The sequence below is a fragment of the Eptatretus burgeri genome, chromosome 4 (assembly GCF_056783735.1).
Source record: "Eptatretus burgeri isolate ZD-2024b chromosome 4, Ebu_testis_v1, whole genome shotgun sequence".
Lineage (NCBI taxonomy): Eukaryota > Metazoa > Chordata > Myxini > Myxiniformes > Myxinidae > Eptatretus > Eptatretus burgeri.
In genome coordinates, this window is record NC_140964.1 from 28,122,443 (window position 1) to 28,140,407 (window position 17,965).

At 40.9% G+C, this 17,965-nt stretch overlaps 2 long non-coding RNA genes across 32 annotated transcripts in view; one reads left to right on the forward strand and one right to left on the reverse strand.

The window, feature by feature from the left end:
• LOC147027693 (uncharacterized) overlaps positions 1-17,965 on the forward strand; it is a 198,979-nt gene that overhangs the window by 54,303 nt on the left and 126,711 nt on the right. For all 31 annotated transcript variants that reach the window (XR_015057206.1, XR_015057212.1, XR_015057188.1 and 28 more), the window contains one exon: positions 4,754-4,818. This is a non-coding gene — a long non-coding RNA (uncharacterized LOC147027693). The remainder of the gene's footprint in view (positions 1-4,753; positions 4,819-17,965) is intronic.
• The window catches only part of LOC147027694 (uncharacterized), a 61,147-nt gene that overhangs the window by 32,320 nt on the left and 10,862 nt on the right, over positions 1-17,965 (reverse strand). The gene's annotated exons all lie outside the window — the stretch shown is intronic.

Here is a 17,965-nt window from a genome sequence, read left to right on the forward strand (position 1 = left end):
CGTAGGTGCGCTATTGGCAATATTGCCAATTGAGTCGGGCACTTTGAGAAAATGCCGGACGTGACTTGAATATTTTGAGTGAACGCGGGCGTGACCCATTCTTTCCTTGTATTTTAAACGAGCGCCACCACTGGGATTCGTAGTGGTATATGTAGATCTAGTGGTTGCTTGGCATACCCATATGTGCACAAGATCGCACAAAAATTTTTGCTCGCCATCGGGTGGTGTTGATTATATACTTCATGATGGAAAACAAACGACGATGGCTGCAGCTCTCCCAGAGGCGGCTGAATCTGAATCCTGTGCTAACTGCAGTGCACAGAGGTAGAGTGTCCATGGAGCGCCTCCTCGTGCACACCTCTGTGCAGCGCGGTGCAGGAGGCAGCGAGCCATGAGCGCTTCGCTTCGCATTTTTTAACCCGTGCGTGCAACAGCAAAATGCCAACATGTTTATACCGTTCTCTATCTCTCTCTGCCTCTCTCTATCCCTCCCTCACTCTCTTTTCTCCCCCCTCCCCAAATTTTCTCTCCTCCCCTCCCTTTTCTCTTCTCCCCTTTTTCTCATTTTACCCTGTTGCGCTCTTTCCCCTTTTTATTTATTATTTTTCTGTTTTTCCCATTTCTCCTGTTTTTCTCACCATTTTTTGTCTTGTTTCTATCTTTTCCCCCTTTTTTTCTTTTCTTTCTTTTTTCTGCCCTATTTATTTTGTCCCCCCCCCCCTTTATCTCCTCTATTTCTCTCATTTCCCCCTTTTTCTCTTCTCTCCCTCTCCCCCTTTTCTTCTCTCTCTCACTCTCTGTCTCTCTCACTCTCTGTCTCTGTCTCTCTCACTCTCTGTCTCTGTCTCTCTCTGTCTCTGTCTCTCTCTCACTCTCTGTCTCTGTCTCTCTCTCACTCTCACTGTCTCTCTCACTCTCACTGTCTCTCTCACTCTCACTGTCTCTCTCACTCTCACTGTCTCTCTCACTCTCACTGTCTCTCTCACTCTCACTCTCACTGTCTCTCTCACTCTCACTCTCACTGTCTCTCTCACTCTCACTGTCTCTCACTCTCACTCTCACTGTCTCTCACTCTCACTCTCACTGTCTCTCACTCTCACTCTCACTGTCTCTCACTCTCACTCTCACTGTCTCTCACTCTCACTCTCACTGTCTCTCACTCTCACTCTCACTGTCTCTCTCACTCTCACTCTCACTGTCTCTCTCACTCTCTGTCTCTCATTCCTTGTCTCTCTGACTCTCACTCTCTGACTCTCTCTCACTCGAAAATTTTGCCAACGGTTTCATTGAATGTCAGAGATTGGTACCCCTCATTCTCTTCCTTCAACAGCTTTTCTTTAAATTTTATTTTGTTTTTTCCTTTCCAGTCTTTATTTATGGAATCGGGGGGATTATAAAAGTAAACCAGTCCTCTCGTTTTTGTCTTTTCTGTTGGGCATTGTTAAACTGGCAATTTATAAAACCAGGAAAGCAAAATTGAAGGGGAAAAATGCAAATGTGCTTTTGTGCTTTAAACGTCCCCTGACATGCCAAAGTACTGAAATTTCATTTATATATGTCCTGGAAGAGTTTTTCATCGTGATTTCAGATCTGACAATGTTTTTTTTCACAAAACTCATTCTGTAAAATGTAAAATTAAAAAAACAAACGTCTTCGGGAACGCCCCTAAAAATTCTCCTGAAAGGGGCGTAACCCACATGACGTCACGTACAGTATGACAAAGGCTGCACTTAAATTACTGGGGTTGGTGGTCTACGTGATTCTATTCGCTTCCTGTGCGTTTCCACATTTGATTGGTCGACTCAATCGCTTCGTTCATTTCTGCTTTAAAAAAAATCGAACATTTTATATTGAATAATGGATGACATGGAATTTTACTTGTCTGGTAATGACAGTGAGTGTGAGAGAAATGAAGGATTTTGGTCTGAATCACATGGAGAATTGTCGGATAACGTAGTCGCGGGAGGTGAAGTTCAGGCAGCTTTAAATGAAATATGGCTTTACCAATTCGAGCACGAAGCAGGACAAGCAGAGGAAAATAGCGATGAAATTCCCGGAGTTAATTATGATCGGGATGACATCGAAGGAAGACTCGGAAATAACAACTGGTTCGACTAAATCCTCTTCGTAATTCAATAATGTAAATTCGGCTTGCATACTGCTCGATATCAGAAATATTTTAGTGACGTGACGTGACCAGCGCAGCGCAGCGGACATGTTTCTCCACGGCGAATTAATCACAAATAAGGCCAGCGCATGTCATCGGCCGTGTCTCTCCGCGCATAAAACGAAGCAATCTCGCTGTCCGGATACGATGAAAACTTGTCTGCAGAACACATCTTGCGACACAATTGTCGAGAATAGTCCGATAAATCTGACGTTTTGTTGCATTTTTATTTATTTTATTCCTACTGTCATCATGTAGCGCCAGTAGAAAACAATGAAAAAAGAGAATAATAAAATAAAACTACAGCACGTCAGATTTATCGGCCTAGTCAGACGGACGACGGATTTATCGGACTAGTCTAGACTCTAGAGATCTCGAGTTGACAAGTAACTTGTATTAGCATGCACACAATGTAAGAGTCCCGAGGATATGAGGCCGTGTAATAGGACAGATACATTTGTCTTTCATTGTTGTGCAAACATTTTTTTCCCTTTTCTTTTATTACAGCATTTTGGCTGCTGGTGGTGGTCGTATGGCAGCTTAGCTGCCGGGGTAGCTATCATTTCTTGAAGCGCGACTGTGTCGCTGATGCAATGCCCCTCTACCAGTACACACTGGAACTGGTACTCATTTCGCCGACCTTGGAAGGATGACAGGCTGAGTCAACCCCCTGGTGTATTAATTCAGCGGCCGACGGGGCTTGAACTCAGGACCCTAGGATCCCAAGCCGCCACCCTAACCACTGAGCCAACAGCAGGCTAGCATTTTGGCTGAATGTTAATGAATAGCATGCCAATGGAAGCAGTACCTTCACTTTAGATGTCCATATTCTCCGACGATTATCATCTTTCGGGAATAGATGAAGGCTTACACCGTCTTTGCTTGTATTGCTGCCTCCTGCTACGATACATCTTGCAGGCATTTTCAAAAGTATGGCTAAAACTATTTAAAACTTTCGCAAGACAATCACTGGAATTAAGACGATCACAGAGATTGCACTAACATGTGCAAAATGCATTTGTAGGTACTGTATAAGGCACGCGACAACTCGACTCGAGTCAATCCACTTTGTGCGATTTACTGTATGTGACGTCACGCAGAGATTCGCTGAAGTCCATTTTTTTAGGGGCGGGGCATAGCAAGTTGTGAATAGCTCCAGAAATGATCGAAATATTGCTGTAATTATCCCATTTTTGATTAAAGAAAAAACATGGGTGATTTCTTCACTAGGAAGGTCAAGTTAATTTATAAATAACAAGTTTATTTTGCATGTCAGGGGACCTTTAAAGGTATGGTTTCAGCACGAGTAAAAATGGAGCAGACTTACTTTTGAGCCTGGATATTGTGGGTGATCAGTGGTACACTGATGAGGTTTTGAGTTTCTTTTCGTGATGGAATCTGTTTGTAAAAATGTAAAGTACTTGCACTTACTTTTTGCATGTATGTATTATTCTGTGGTGGTTTTTGACATGAACAGACACCCTTGTTTGTATTGCTTTTGTTGAATTTATTTTTGCTGTAAAATCGTTTGGATTTGTTTTTATGGAATGTGCTTTCCTGGTGTGTTTTGATACTTTTATAATAAAAGCATACAAAAGTCTCTCTGTCTGTCTGTCTGTCTGTCTGTCTGTCTGTCTGTGTCTGTCTGTCTGTCTGTCTGTCTGTCTCTCTCTCTCTCTCTGTCTCTTCCCCCCCTCCCCCTCCTCCCCATACGTGTTTCCAGGGACCCCCCTGCTTGCTGACCATGAAATTCTTATAAAATACAACTCAGTTATTCCACTGATGAGTCTCGTTAGCACATCTATTAAAAAAACTAACGCCATGGACATTCAGTTGTTAGTGAAGCCTTCATTGGAAGGGAAACGAAGGCTGTTGAATGTATGCTTCTGTAATGTACACAGTGTGTGTGTTCGGTGGTATAAATGGTATACATTGCCTGGCGACTTTATTACATGTCCATCCTGTAATGGATCTGGTTGGCATCAACATGAAGTGGTTCTGCAAATTAGCCTGGTGTTGGCTTCGTGGTTAGGTTGGCAGCTTGGGATACTCGGGTCCTGAGTTCAAGCCCTGTTGGCTGCTGAATTAAAATACACCAGGAGGTTGACTCAGCCTGTCATCCTTCTGAGGTCAGCAAAATGAGTACCAGTTTACTGGTAAGGGGGACACTGCATCAGCAGCATAGCCGCATCTCAACCAATGATGCAACCAGCAGCCACAGGCTGCACTCAATAGAGAGAGAGAGAGAGGTTATGCAAATTGGATCAATTACATGCTGTAACATGCAATCTTTTTTGCAATGTTTTTAAAAAAAATTTGGAAGCAGTGTACAATTAATTATTGATAATTGTCAAACATAAATTGGGGATGGGATGAAGCAAAGATAACTTGAAGAAGCTGCTGTTTAACTTTAACTATCAACACTACTGTATTATGGGATGTTGAGTTCATATTGTATACAATAGTGGTAATGTTTCAAAGATATTCATGTTGTAAGGATGTTCTAAAACTAAGGTCATCAGTGTGTGTGAGCATTGACCCATGAATGGGATATAAAGATGACCGAGTGATATATGCACCATGCAGGATGCAAACATGCAGTGACAATATCACCAATTGAACATTCAAGTGACAAGAGAAACCTTATCCGCGTGAGTGCATCGCACACCCATCTTCACCTTTGGGCCTTTTGATATTACGTACGCAAAATGGTACAGTGTTTCACCTTCACCCCTCCGAAGTGTGGCCTTATGTGTTAAAAAACACCATGAAGATAATCCCCCTACCCCCCAACATTACTAAACCCTGTACATGCTCCTTACTCATATCTCCTCCTGTCCCCCCTACCCTCTCCCCTTTTCCTTTTTTACTTCTTCTTACCCATTTCTCTTACCTTAACTCCGATTTGCTCCCTTGTCTTTAATATATTCAATTTAATAGCTTCTCTTCATCCTGCCTCCCCCTTCCTGCCTGCAATATGTACAATGACCTCTCTTGACCAATGGCATACCAACTGTTTGAGCTCATAATGTTGCATAAAGTGATGGTCGAACATACATTTTTCGCACAGGACTTTGTAAATTGACCATGTGATGGAGAAGCAGACTTTACATCTTGTTTTGGGGTGGGGGGGGGGGGTTTGGTGGTATTCTGTATTTAATTTTCTTGGAATGTAAGTGATAATTCACTGAGTCAAACCCCCTCGTTGGGGTCCATTCATTAAATTGACAATCAAATGCTCAAAAATCAGAACTTGCTCTTACACAGGTTGCACGACAAGGGGGCATCTATTTATTTTGTTGTTGGGGGGGGGGCAGGAAGTGAGAAGGGGGACATAAAATGTGACAAGTGAGAAAAGCAAGAGAAGGGAGGATGATGGGAGAGAAAAGGGAATTGATAGGCAAATGTGAGGAAAGTTTGGAGAGAAGGGAAGGACGTTTGGGAGTAGATAAGAGTAAGAGGATAGAAGAGTTAACGAAAGAGCATGCTGTGAGCATATGGGCTCAGATCAAAATATTTGCATGCATAATAAAAAAGTTGCCCCTGAGGACAGTGTCTGTTCTAATTGTAACCTTTGCAAGCTTGGATAAAGATGTCTAAAATCTGTTTGATTTAAGTGGAAAGTATTGAGGTTTTTTTTCACCCTGTATTTATATCCACCATCTTGTCATCACAGTCCACCCCTTACTTATTGTCATTATTATGGAAGGATCGCATCATCATATCGCATGTTTGACTGGAATTATAACGCAGAATGGCATAAGGCTCTCATTTGGCTGGAAGTGATTTAATATGATACCTTGGAGTATACCCCTGGATTTATCAACAGGTCAAACAGTGTAGGCCTACTATATATACTTCTGTGTAAAGGGTTTTGGATGTCACGTTCCTTATTATGTGAAAGAAAATAAAAACGGTGGAAAATAAACGTAATTTTATTGAAAATACAAATTCAAACTCCATAAGAACGAGAACGGCACTTGGTGGAATGCATACCTCCACAAGGCTGAATAATTTATGTTGTATATCCCATTGATAGGCTGGATCTGCATCTGGACTGCAACCAAAATCTAATCGGCTTATTCTTGTCACCTACCCAACTAATCCACAATATTTTGTCATAATCCGTTCATAACTGTTTGAGATATCATGCTTTATATACAGTAGTTTTTGGCTATATCTCTCAATAGTGAAGAATCACAACAAAAAATGATCGGATCTGGATCTTCATCAAAATCGAATCAATTTATTCTTGTCACACACTCAACCTCCCCACCAAATTGTGTCTGAATCCATCCACAACTTTTTGAGATATCCTCCTCAATAACCCCACCTGGACAGACAGACAGACAAGCCGGTAGGTGACATGTGTGGTCGCTATATAATTGCATACTCGTCATACAGTTTTTGACAAAGAGGTTGATTATAGTGCGCATAAAAGCACGCGTGGAAGCCGATTTTTGATTTTCGAAATTTTTTTTTCGGATTTTTTCTAAAATTTCAAAGTCCCGTTGCTTAGCAACGGTGCTCAAAAGCATACAACTAGATCCTGATATGAACCTACCAGTCAAGCTTCATCAAAATCGGTTGACTCCTAGCCTCCAGAGCTGTCCATTACATACAAACAAACATACAGAGGATGAAAAACCTGAGACTAAGGGTAGTCTAGGGAACACCCAACAGACATACAGTCAGATGCAAAACCTGAGAATAAGGGTAGTCTCGCGACCACCAAAAAACCTGAGAATAAGGGTAGTCTAGCAACCACCCAACAGACAAGTGAAAACATAACCTCAGTCCACCTTCAGTGGCAGAGGTAATAAGATTGCATGTATTGCTGAGAATTACCTGATCTAGATAATACATAAAAGATTACTTAGGATCATCACAAATTGCTTTTCACTGTCAGGGAAAAGAAAGGCAAAATTGTTTGAACGGAGTGTGTGGGATTTTATATTGCTTCAAGAAGTATTGCTATATATAATTTTGTGTGCTCCTTCCATGTCAGTCATGCTATATTTCTAAAGAGTTCCTGCTGTCATACTGTTGGAACCGCAACATGACAGCTCGAGGTTTTGCTTCTTCTTCTTCTTCCATTCTGGAATGATGGGCTTTTAAAACAGACATTCTTGTGATTAAATTGGCATGTATTTTGTTCCAAGTAAATCGATTATTACCTTTCCAATTTTTATTATTTTATGACCGTAGGAACTCCTTTGAATAAAGCCTGACAGACACACACATGGACAGATGGACGCTTCTCCTTTCAGGAAAAGATCAGATTTTTTTTTCCCCTCCGTAAATAATACTGATATTATGTATAGTGCAGTTAGGAGTATTTAGTTTCGGCTAATAAGTTTTACAGCAATATAATTAATGATTGAAAGGTTTTGAGAGAATATGGTTTTGGTCTCAAAACTAGACGTGTATAATATGAAACTCGTATTAAGTCGTAATTCTGTCAGGTGGTACAGTGGGGACTGGGGAGGCTTGTTGTAGAAGACCTCTGGTGGTCTTGGTCATATGGGCAGCACAGCATAGAGACACAAAATATTTAATTTTGGACCCAATTGCAGGAAGATCGCTAGACAGCATCCATAAGACAAGGCAAGAGGGAGCGGGATTCTTAAAACCCTGACAAAACGCATTGAACTTTTAAAATTATCTCATCTCAGCAGGAATCCAGTTTTCTACTATGAATTGTATGTGGTAGCAATTAGATCTGTATTTATTAAACCTGTCTGTAATAAGGTCAGAATTTGAGTTATGCCAATGTCTTTATGCAACTTACAATTTCACGAATTACAAAATGACAGGGAGTGCAGGATCAGAAAGAAATGCCCCATGGTGAAGTTGGTCTGCAAATCACTTGCAGGACAAAGACATTAGTTGAGGTCAATGTACTCCTACATGATTACAAGGACATTCTAGCAGTGTGTCCACTCCTTGGCTTTTTTCACAAGATCTTGGCTATTCGTTGTTCACCTTGGCGTCTTGGTTTTCTATCGGTTTTCTTGGCGTATAGGTTTTCTATTATCATCGCTTTTCTGAAACCTTGTGAATTCTTGGCTTTTTTCATTGGCTCACCTTGGCATTTATGAAAATGAGGAGTGGTCACACTGTATTATAGTACACAATGGACAACATAATATGTGCAATTTGAAACTGAGTTCCCAGCATCGTGAGCTGAGTCCAAGGGGAACACCAAACAGGCTTACCTCCCAAAAAGGTGTTCTTAAAAGCGTGATTTAAAAATGTAAAAGTTTGTTTTGTGCACACTCAGCTTACATTCGATTAAAGAAAGGGTAGCAACATGTTTTATGCAAAAGGTACAAACTCTAGGCACAGCAACCACAAGTTTAAATGCCATTATCCCCAATAACTTATCTTTTAGATTGCTTCCAATGACATGCCCGTTATCTTTTTTAATTCTATGTTTCAAGCATTCGTTTCAGTTCTATGAAAATTAAGTTGAACTAAATTTATCCGATATAATCCTGACTCCCTATAAATTAATTGGGAAAGCCATTCTGCTAAGGCGTTTGGTGTGATGACGTCATTGGCAACAGAAACCAAAAATAGTGGTTCAAAAGAAACTTGTTGCAAACCTCTGACAATGTATCAATGTTTTGGCTTAAATACATTTCCTTCATCTCTTAATAGACAGAGGAATTGTTGAAATGTTTTAAATGAGACTTGAGCCAGTTTTTTTTTAAACTTAAAAGAGCTAATGTATGGCCTTGATTTAACGATATTAAAATGTTCTACTCATACATGGGTCTTTCACATTTCTAATATGCTTTGATCGTTTAGGAGAAAAAGTGGTATAGCTTGCTTGCCCATGACCTTACTTCTCAGTTCAATGACTGACAGGGAGTGCAGAATCATAGAAAACATCATCTTGTGAATCGGTTATGAAGTTGGCGGTCATGTGTGCAGTGTGGACCTTGTATATCACATGATTTCTTTACTTTGGAGCATGCCTTTGGACAGATACATTGGATGGACAGCTATTTGTATTCCTTGTATCAGGTCGAACATAGTGGGATACCGTTTTATCTTCATGATAACCTCCAAAATTTATAACCACTTCATTGGCCTAATAAAGTGCCGTTTTGAGGAGTCTCCGACCGACGACGATATCACATCAGTCCATTTGTTTAGTTTATATTTCACCGATTCCACTCTCCTGAAATGGAAGCTTCTTGCTGCAGACATTGAGATTCGATAGTAACCCTATACCTTTCTGTGTCCATTCTCGACACCTTACGTTTTCTAATCTGCAACATCTAACAACATGGTACAGTTTATTGGATACCACATTTGTTCTTGACTGGCCACATCTTTTGCAAGATATTGTCTGAACTGGATGTTACTACTGAAATAACCACTTTTTATATCACCGACATTGCAGTCACAAAGACAGATTGTCACCCAAAAAGTATACTTCTGATTGTTTCTGATGTCGTGAAAACTTCTCCTTGAACGTTAGCCTCGAGTGGCCACACTTTGGGTTTTTCTTTCTTCTGAGGGAGGACCATGACATTTCCACTGCAGGAATTGTCAGACAGGTCTCTTCATTTGGTACTAACTACTAAGCCATCTTTAAACATGTATGGTTTCTGCATGTAAACACTTGTAGACCACTAATGTTGCAAGTACTGTTCGTGGTCTTTTTATATCTCGGTTACGGTAAGTTTTCGGGAGCAAATGAGCATAAGGGAACCTTCTATTCATGATTTATGCAATGGGAAGTGAGGAAATAGATCTGGGGGGGGGGGGGGAGTGTCAAAATTCCACAATTTTGCATATGTATTAAACAGATGGCATCAAATATTTTAATGTTGGCTGGAGTGACAGTTTCTATTCCCACATGTTGAAGCAACTCTCTATTTGTGCATTCTCTTCTCCTTTTTGCATTGTGCTCAATTGATCCAGCCATGTTCAGTGCTATCTTCACTGTAATTTGTTCCCTTTAATAGCCGTTTCCCAGACAGGGAGTAGGTCTGAAAAACAATAGACTTTACTTCGCAAAAGAGAGACATGTTTAAAGTCCAAAATCTTGTGCAAGTGAGTGTCACAGCTCTGTAATCTCATGATTACCTTCACCACCAAAGGTGAAGGAGGTTATGTTTCACCCCTTTCTGTCTGTCTGTCTGTTTGACTGTTTGTTTGTGCACAGGATATCTCAAAAAGTTGTGTATGGATCCTGATGAAATTTTGTGGACAGCTTGGGTGTGTGACAAGGACGAACTGATTAGATTTTGGTGAAGATCCGAATCAGGATCTGGCTACTAGAATTTTTAAAGTGATTCTTCACCATTTAGAGATGGGGCCAAAAACGATATATAGCACGATATCTCAAAAAAAATTGTGGACAAATTCGGATGAAACTTGGTGGACAGGTTGGGGGTGCAGTAAGGATGAATTGATTTGATTTTGGTGAAGATCTGAATCCGGATCTTGATACGAGAATTATTTAATTTCCAAAGTGATTTGCGCACTACTTCTTCACTAATGAAGATTTATGCGCACTACTTCATTGAGAGATAGGTCCAAAAACGATAATAGTACTGTATAGCATGATTTTTAAATATGTATTAGGCCTGATATGTTCTCGTGGATCAGGCATTCTGTGGTGGAGGTATGCGCTCCACCGAGTGTCATTCTAGTTTTGAGATGTATTTCGTAAGAACTACTCACTCACTCTTCAGAGTGTAATGGGCTACAGAGAAACTGCTCCACATCAGTTGGAGCTTTTATAAGGAGAAATTCTGAATATAATTGTCATACTGTACCCAGTACCTTCTTGAAAGAAATATGCAACAGCCACTTTAGTGTAGGCAAGGCTGCTGAGAGCCAGAATGGGCCTTGGGGCAATATTAAGTGAATAGTACAGGCAAAATGTTGGTTGACCTCACACAAATTGCAACAAAAGCAAACTCAACAGATTTTGATTCCTGGATATGTCCTCAGTGACAGAAAAAAGTCCTAAGGGATCCTCCGGGGGGGGGGGGGGGGGGTGGGGGGAGGGGAAGTCCTGAAATCATGGAAATCCAATATGGCCGCCACTCGGCTTCGGGGAAAATGAGAAAATTGTAAAGATTGATATTTAACCTCTGCCATCGAAGATGGACGGAGGTTACTGTTTTCACCCCTGTCTGTTTGTTACTTTACGAAATATACGATTTTGTCAAGTATGTTGGTTTGTTTTGTTTGTTTGTTTGTGTGTACGTCTCGCTCTACAGGTCGTATTTCGAGTCGGAATGTCATGGAACTTCACCAATGGACTTATTGGCCACCAGAATAGAACCCTATAACTTTTGGCATGTCAAGGTCAAAGGTCAAGGTGAGGAAAAATTCCTGAAAATCGCGAAAATCCGTATCTTTTAGCATGGGCCGATTTTCAAAAATCTATTGCTCTGCCAAATCTTAACGGATTCCTTTCAAATTTGAAACACGGACGTTGGAGGGGAGTATCTTTGACTGGATTAAAAATTTGTCACATCCGTTATGGATTATGAAAGTGACAGGTATTTTCATTTAATTTTTTTGTTTTTTTGTTTGTTTACCCTAAAAACTATGTTTAACCCCCAAAATGCCTATTGTCACTCAATATTCTCGATGTTACGCGATCTTGTTGAATTTCAAGTCCTGGCCCCATGGGCCATTTTTTTTTGTTTGTTTGTGTGTCTCGCTCTTCAGGTCGCATTTCGAGTCGGAATGTCATGGAATTTCACCAATGGACTTATTGGCCACCAGAATAGAACCCTATAACTTTTGAGATGTTAAGGTCAAAGGTCAAGGTCAGGATAAATTCCTGAAAATCGTGAAAATCCGTATCTTTTAGCATGGGCCGATTTTCAAAAATTCATGTCTCCGCCAAATCTTAACGGATTCCTTTCAAATTGGAAACACGGACGAAGGAGGGGAGTATCTTTGACTGGATTAAAAATTGGTCACATCCTTTACGGATTACGGAGGTGACAGGTATTTTAATTTAACATGGTAAGTGCTATCTACGGTTTTTTCATGGTAGTCATGATCACTTATGAATCATAATGTCACCAAATATTCAGAAAAATTACCATTCACAGTGAACAATTCAACGGAATTTAAAACGAATCTCCTCGGCCTCTAATATTACACAATCCTCTCATCGCAGATCTGAACCTTGGGGTTCAGATCTATGGGGTTCAGATCTATTCTCTCATATTGCAATTCTAGAAAAAACCTATGAGTAGGCGTCGTGTAATAAGCACGCAATACGCACGTGAAGTCAGCAATATAAGCCGCACCGGGCCTGCTTTTTTTTCCTCTCAATAACTCTGCAAAATCTTATCAGATTCATTTGAAACTTAAAACATAGATGTAGAGTGATTAGTGTGTGTTATTATACGCATGTTGATGGGTGTACACTGTGTATTGCGCACGCTACGCGCATATATTAATACATGAGCGATGAATTTCATCAAGTCCTGGCCTTATGGGCCATTTTTATTACTTACGAAATCTAAAGATTTCGTAAGTATATTGATGCCTTCCGTTTCTGTTTGTTTGTTTGTTTGTTTGTAGGCACGATAACTCGAGAACGGAAGAAGCTACCAATGTCAAATTACACCACGTGATTCAGGAGAGTGATGGCAAGTGCTGATTAGATTTTGGTCAAAATCGGTCAAAGGTCAAGGTCACGGTGAGGTCAAATATTCGATTTTTGATGGTTTGGTACAGATAACTCGAGAACGGAAGAAGCTACCAATGTCAAATTACATCACGTGATTCAGGAGGGTGATGGCTAACGCTGATTAGATTTTGGTCAAAATCGGTCAAAGGTCAAGGTCACAGTGAGGTCAAACATCCAAAACATTCGATTTTTGATGGTTTGGTACAGAATCATCGTAGAAACTTCTGGTTTGCTTCTCTACCTTTTCTCGAGACAGCTTTTATTTGACAAGGTCAGAGGTCAAGTTGACGATTTCGTAAGTACCAGTCTATGACTGCTTGTTTGTTTGTTTGTTTGTTTGTAGGCACGATAACTCGAGAACAGAAGAAGCTACCAATGTCAAATTACACCACGTGATTCAGGAGGGCGATGGCTTGTGCTGATTAGATTTTGGTCAAAATTGGTCAAAGGTCAAGGTCACAGTGAGGTCAAACATAATTCCGTAAATTCACGTGGAGAAATGGAGTATTTTTGCTTCGCTCGACGTTACGAGTTCGTTTTAACTTCGATTTTAATTTTGTCTTCGGTTTTTGCGATCGCTTTGGACACTTAAAACTCGGTTGTCAAAATTCTGGTAAAAATCGGATGTTTTGGAGACGTTTTAAGATTGTATAAAAAATATTTCACTCGACGCGTCACGGGTCGTCCCATGATGCAGTGCGCTCGAGCAGACGTGTCGTTGAGTTACATTAAGGTATAATTGCGTGGAGAAATAGAGATTTTTGCTTCGGTCGACATTACGATTTTTGATGGTTTGATACAGAATCATCGTAGAAACTTCTGGTTTGCGTCGCTACCTTCTCTAGAGACAGCTTTTATTAGACAAGGTCAGAGGTCAAGTTGACAATTTCATAAGTACCAGTCTATGACTGCTTGTTTGTTACTTATGAAATCTAAAGATTTCGTAAGTATATTGATGCCTTCCGTTTCTGTTTGTTTGTTTGTTTTTGTTTGTTTGTAGGCACGATAACTCGAGAATGGAAGAAGCTACCAATGTCAAATTACACCACGTGATTCAGGAGGGTGATGGCTAGCACTGATTAGAGTTTGGTCAAAATCGGTCAAAGGTCAAGGTCACAGTGAGGTCAAACATCCAAAACATTCGATTTTTGATGGTTTGGTGCAGAATCATCATAGAAACTTCTGGTTTGCTTTGCTACCTTCTCGAGAGACAGCTTTTATTAGATAAGGTCAGAGGTCAAGTTGACGATTTCGTAAGTACCAGTCTATGACTGCTTGTTTGTTTGTAGGCACGATAACTCAAGAACGGAAGAAGCAACCAATGTCAAATTACACCACGTGATTCAGGAGGGTGATGGCTAGTGCTGATTAGATTTTGGTCAAAATCGGTCAAAGGTCAAGGTCACAGTGAGGTCAAATATTCGATTTTTGATGGTTTGGTACAGATAACTCGAGAACGGAAGAAGCTACCAATGTCAAATTACACCACGTGATTCAGGAGGGTGGTGGCTAGCGCTGATTATATTTTGGTCAAAATCGGTCAAAGCTCAAGGTCACAGTGAGGTCAAACATCCAAAACATTCGATTTTTGATGGTTTTGTACAGAATCATCGTAGAAACTTCTGGTTTGCGTCACTACCTTCTCCAGAGACAGCTTTTATTAGACAAGGTCAGAGGTCAAGTTGATTATTTCGTAAGTACCAGTCTATGACTGCTTGTTTGTTTGTTTGTTTGTGTGTACGTCTCGCTCTACAGGTCGCATTTCGAGTCGGAATGTCATGGAACTTCACCAATGGACTTATTGGCCACCAGAATAGAACCCTATAACTTTTGGCATGTCAAGGTCAAAGGTCAAGGTCAGGAAAAAATCCTGAAAATCGCGAAAATCCATATCTTTTAGCATGGGCCGATTTTCAAAAATTCATGTCTCCGCCAAATCTTAACGGATTCCTTTCAAATTTGAAACACGGACGTAGGAGGGGAGTATCTTTGACTGGATGAATTTCGTCAAGTCCTGGCCCTATGGGCCATTTTTATTTGTTTGTTTGTTTGTGAACAGTATTACGGAAAAACTCCTCGACGAATTTCGACGAAACTTGGTGGGAGGATTAGGTATGGTCCAAGGATCATACCATTAGATTTTAGACTTGGTCCAAAGTCCAATATGGCCGCAATGGCGGCCATTTTGAAAAAATATTTGAATTTTTGTTTTTGCATTTATACATGTTTTAAGTGATTTCCAACCAACAAACAAACAAAAAAAATTGTTTGAGAAAAAAAAAAATTTGCAACTTTTTTTTCAACAAAATTTCGATTTTTTTTTTGCATTTCTACATGTTATAAGTGATTTCCAACAAAAAACATGCCAAAATTATGATTGCGGCTGATTTTGGAACTTCAGGTGGATATACCCACGTAAAGCCAATTTCTGTCTCAAGGAATCTAATTATGACGAATGAATTGAGTATGTAAAAGGGAAAGTTGCAAACTATAACTCTGTGAGCATTGTTGACGTCAAATTGAATGAATAGGATATCAGGTTCACTTGAGTGACCTTGCAGTATTGGCGGCGGAGGTTTTGCACTCTACCGAGTGCTCCCCCTCTAGTTTAATATGTAAATATATGTTTTTCTGCATTCTAATTGTTTCTAGTTATGGTCAGCATATTGATATACAAGAATAATTATAAAAACAAGTGAAATGTATTGAGTGTAAAATAGAAAATTATAGCTTTTTTGTCCAAAAATGTCAATTTTTTGTCCTGAAAAAAATATATTACCTGATACTGATTTTGGCTCCTGGACAAAAAAAAAAAGAAACGTTGAAGACACAAAATGAAATTAAGTCTATGGCAATACAATATAATTATGTAAATCATTGAAACATGACAAAATTCACAATTCCACTCGGGGCAATCACATCTGCCTGACGAAGGTTTCGAAATGAAAATGAAAATTCGCATTAAACTCAGAAACTACGTCCATTATAAACTTACCATTCATGTTGAGAAAAATCAAGTGTATTAAAGTTAGAACTCGACAATGTCGTCATAATCCTCATCATTGTCACATGGAGTGTTTGTGCAGCCAGAGCCCCTGCAGTTTCCACAAGCTGGAGTGCACTCAATGTTGTGCTTCTTGCATGTGCATCTCATGGTGCTACATTCAGCCTGGCAGTTGCACCTAATGACACGTAACATATTTTCAGGAGCTAGAGCTATTGATATCTGAAGTGGCACAAAACCCTCGTCACACTTCTGCCAACTCCAGTCTGTCTGAAGAAGTTCATCTGCACATCCCTTCCATTCTTGGACTTGCAGATACACGCGCAGGCTGTGATACTTTGCTGCTTCTGATGTTGGTGGAAACGTCTGTGGTTGCACATGAAAGGAGCTCGAAACCACCTTGTCCCAGTACCGCTGATACCGGTGGGTGTCCAGGGCGTCAGTTGACTTTCCGTTGTAGATTATCACCAATGTTTTTTCTCCTGCATCTGCCACATCACATACGGAAGCTGGATATGTATCAAAAACCTTGGCCTGCTCACGGAATGTGTTGTTTGCTTTGAACTTTTTGAGGGAAGCTCCCTTTCCAATCCCATGAAGACGAGATGTCGTGTCGCAACCAAGAACTGCATGTAGAAACAGTATGTGCTTGCATATGTCTGTACCAATCATTTTCTTTGTAGCCTTGATGTTCCAGATGCGTGGCTTCTTCATGTTCTTCTTTGGCTAGGGACAAAAGAAGAGGTCATGGGATTCTAAGCTTGCATGGTAGCATAGGAGGACGAGGAGGTCTGTGTCATCACCAGCTAACACAGTGTTGGTGACAGTAGCAGACTGCATGGCCTTCAGTACAATCAGGAGATCAGCATCCCCTGAGGCATGGTGTGTCTCACAGTTCTTCTTCTGAAGCTCTTCACTCAACATAAAAATGAATCGCTGTTTATTCTGCCTATTGGCAAGAAACTGTTCCTTCTTCATTGTGAGACGCATGTCAGCTGTAAATGTCACAGTAGTGCCAGCATTCCCGTTAGACCATCTCTGGTGTGTCATGTCCTTCGTGTTGGTGCTCTCATAACCATCAAACACGACTATGGCATCTCCGTACTTCTTCGTTACATAATCAGTGTACTGGTGGCATATGTCTCTGTATGTAGATCCAGGAGACCATGGAATGCGTTGAACAAGTGCCCCGCCATCCAAAACATACTGTTGCCCATCATTGGGGATATTGGCTGGGACATCGGATCGAAGAAGATCCCAGATGGCATCAGCAAAGACTGGCTTGTGTGCTTCTCGGAGCTGAAGATAGGAATCAAAGAGGGCTGGTGGATAGCTGCACAGTTCATATTTGAAGGCCGACTCCAGTTCTTCTGCTGTCTGTGCAACAGTGATCAGTCTCTGGAAGAGGAGTTGTGGGCCAACCTGGACTTGCTCTCCATCAATTTGACAGATGACTTCATGCCGAGGGTGATAACTTGGTCTTTCCTCTTAAATGTGTACTCGGCAGGTGTTTTCCCATCCATAGATTTCAATATTTTGACTCCTACAGCATGTGCTGTATCGACGTTGACGGTGGGGTGTGCATGAACTCCAGTGGCAATATTCCTCAGACGTGGATCACTACTGAACGGATTCCATTCCTGTAAATACTGAAGAGCTGATAATGTGTCTTTCCAGTCATGAGATTGTCTTGCCTTGGCCATGTCCTTCTTCTGCTCTCCAGTGTTGTAGTTCACACCTGTGAGCTCCTGCATTGCCTGGTTTATTTCTGCACAGGCAGGCATTGATAGTAGCCATACCAGCCGTTGTTGCTCTGTCATTCCTCACCCTTTTGTGAGCCCCCTGCTGGTCTTCAAACTTCTCATCAGAACTTGTTCGATGATCAGGTCAGATGAAAGACCTACCCACAGGCAATCACTTCGTCGAACCACATGGAACCCCTCATCAAAACGTTGTTGGACATTGGGATGTTGAGTTTTGAGGTTGGACATCTGCTGCAGATACACCCTCGCAGATTTGGCATACAGGTTGTGGCCTGAGGCTACTAGGTAAGGCAGCATTTCCTGGATGGCCTGTAGATGTAGTGCCCAGTTCCCAGTGTGCTCTGCCT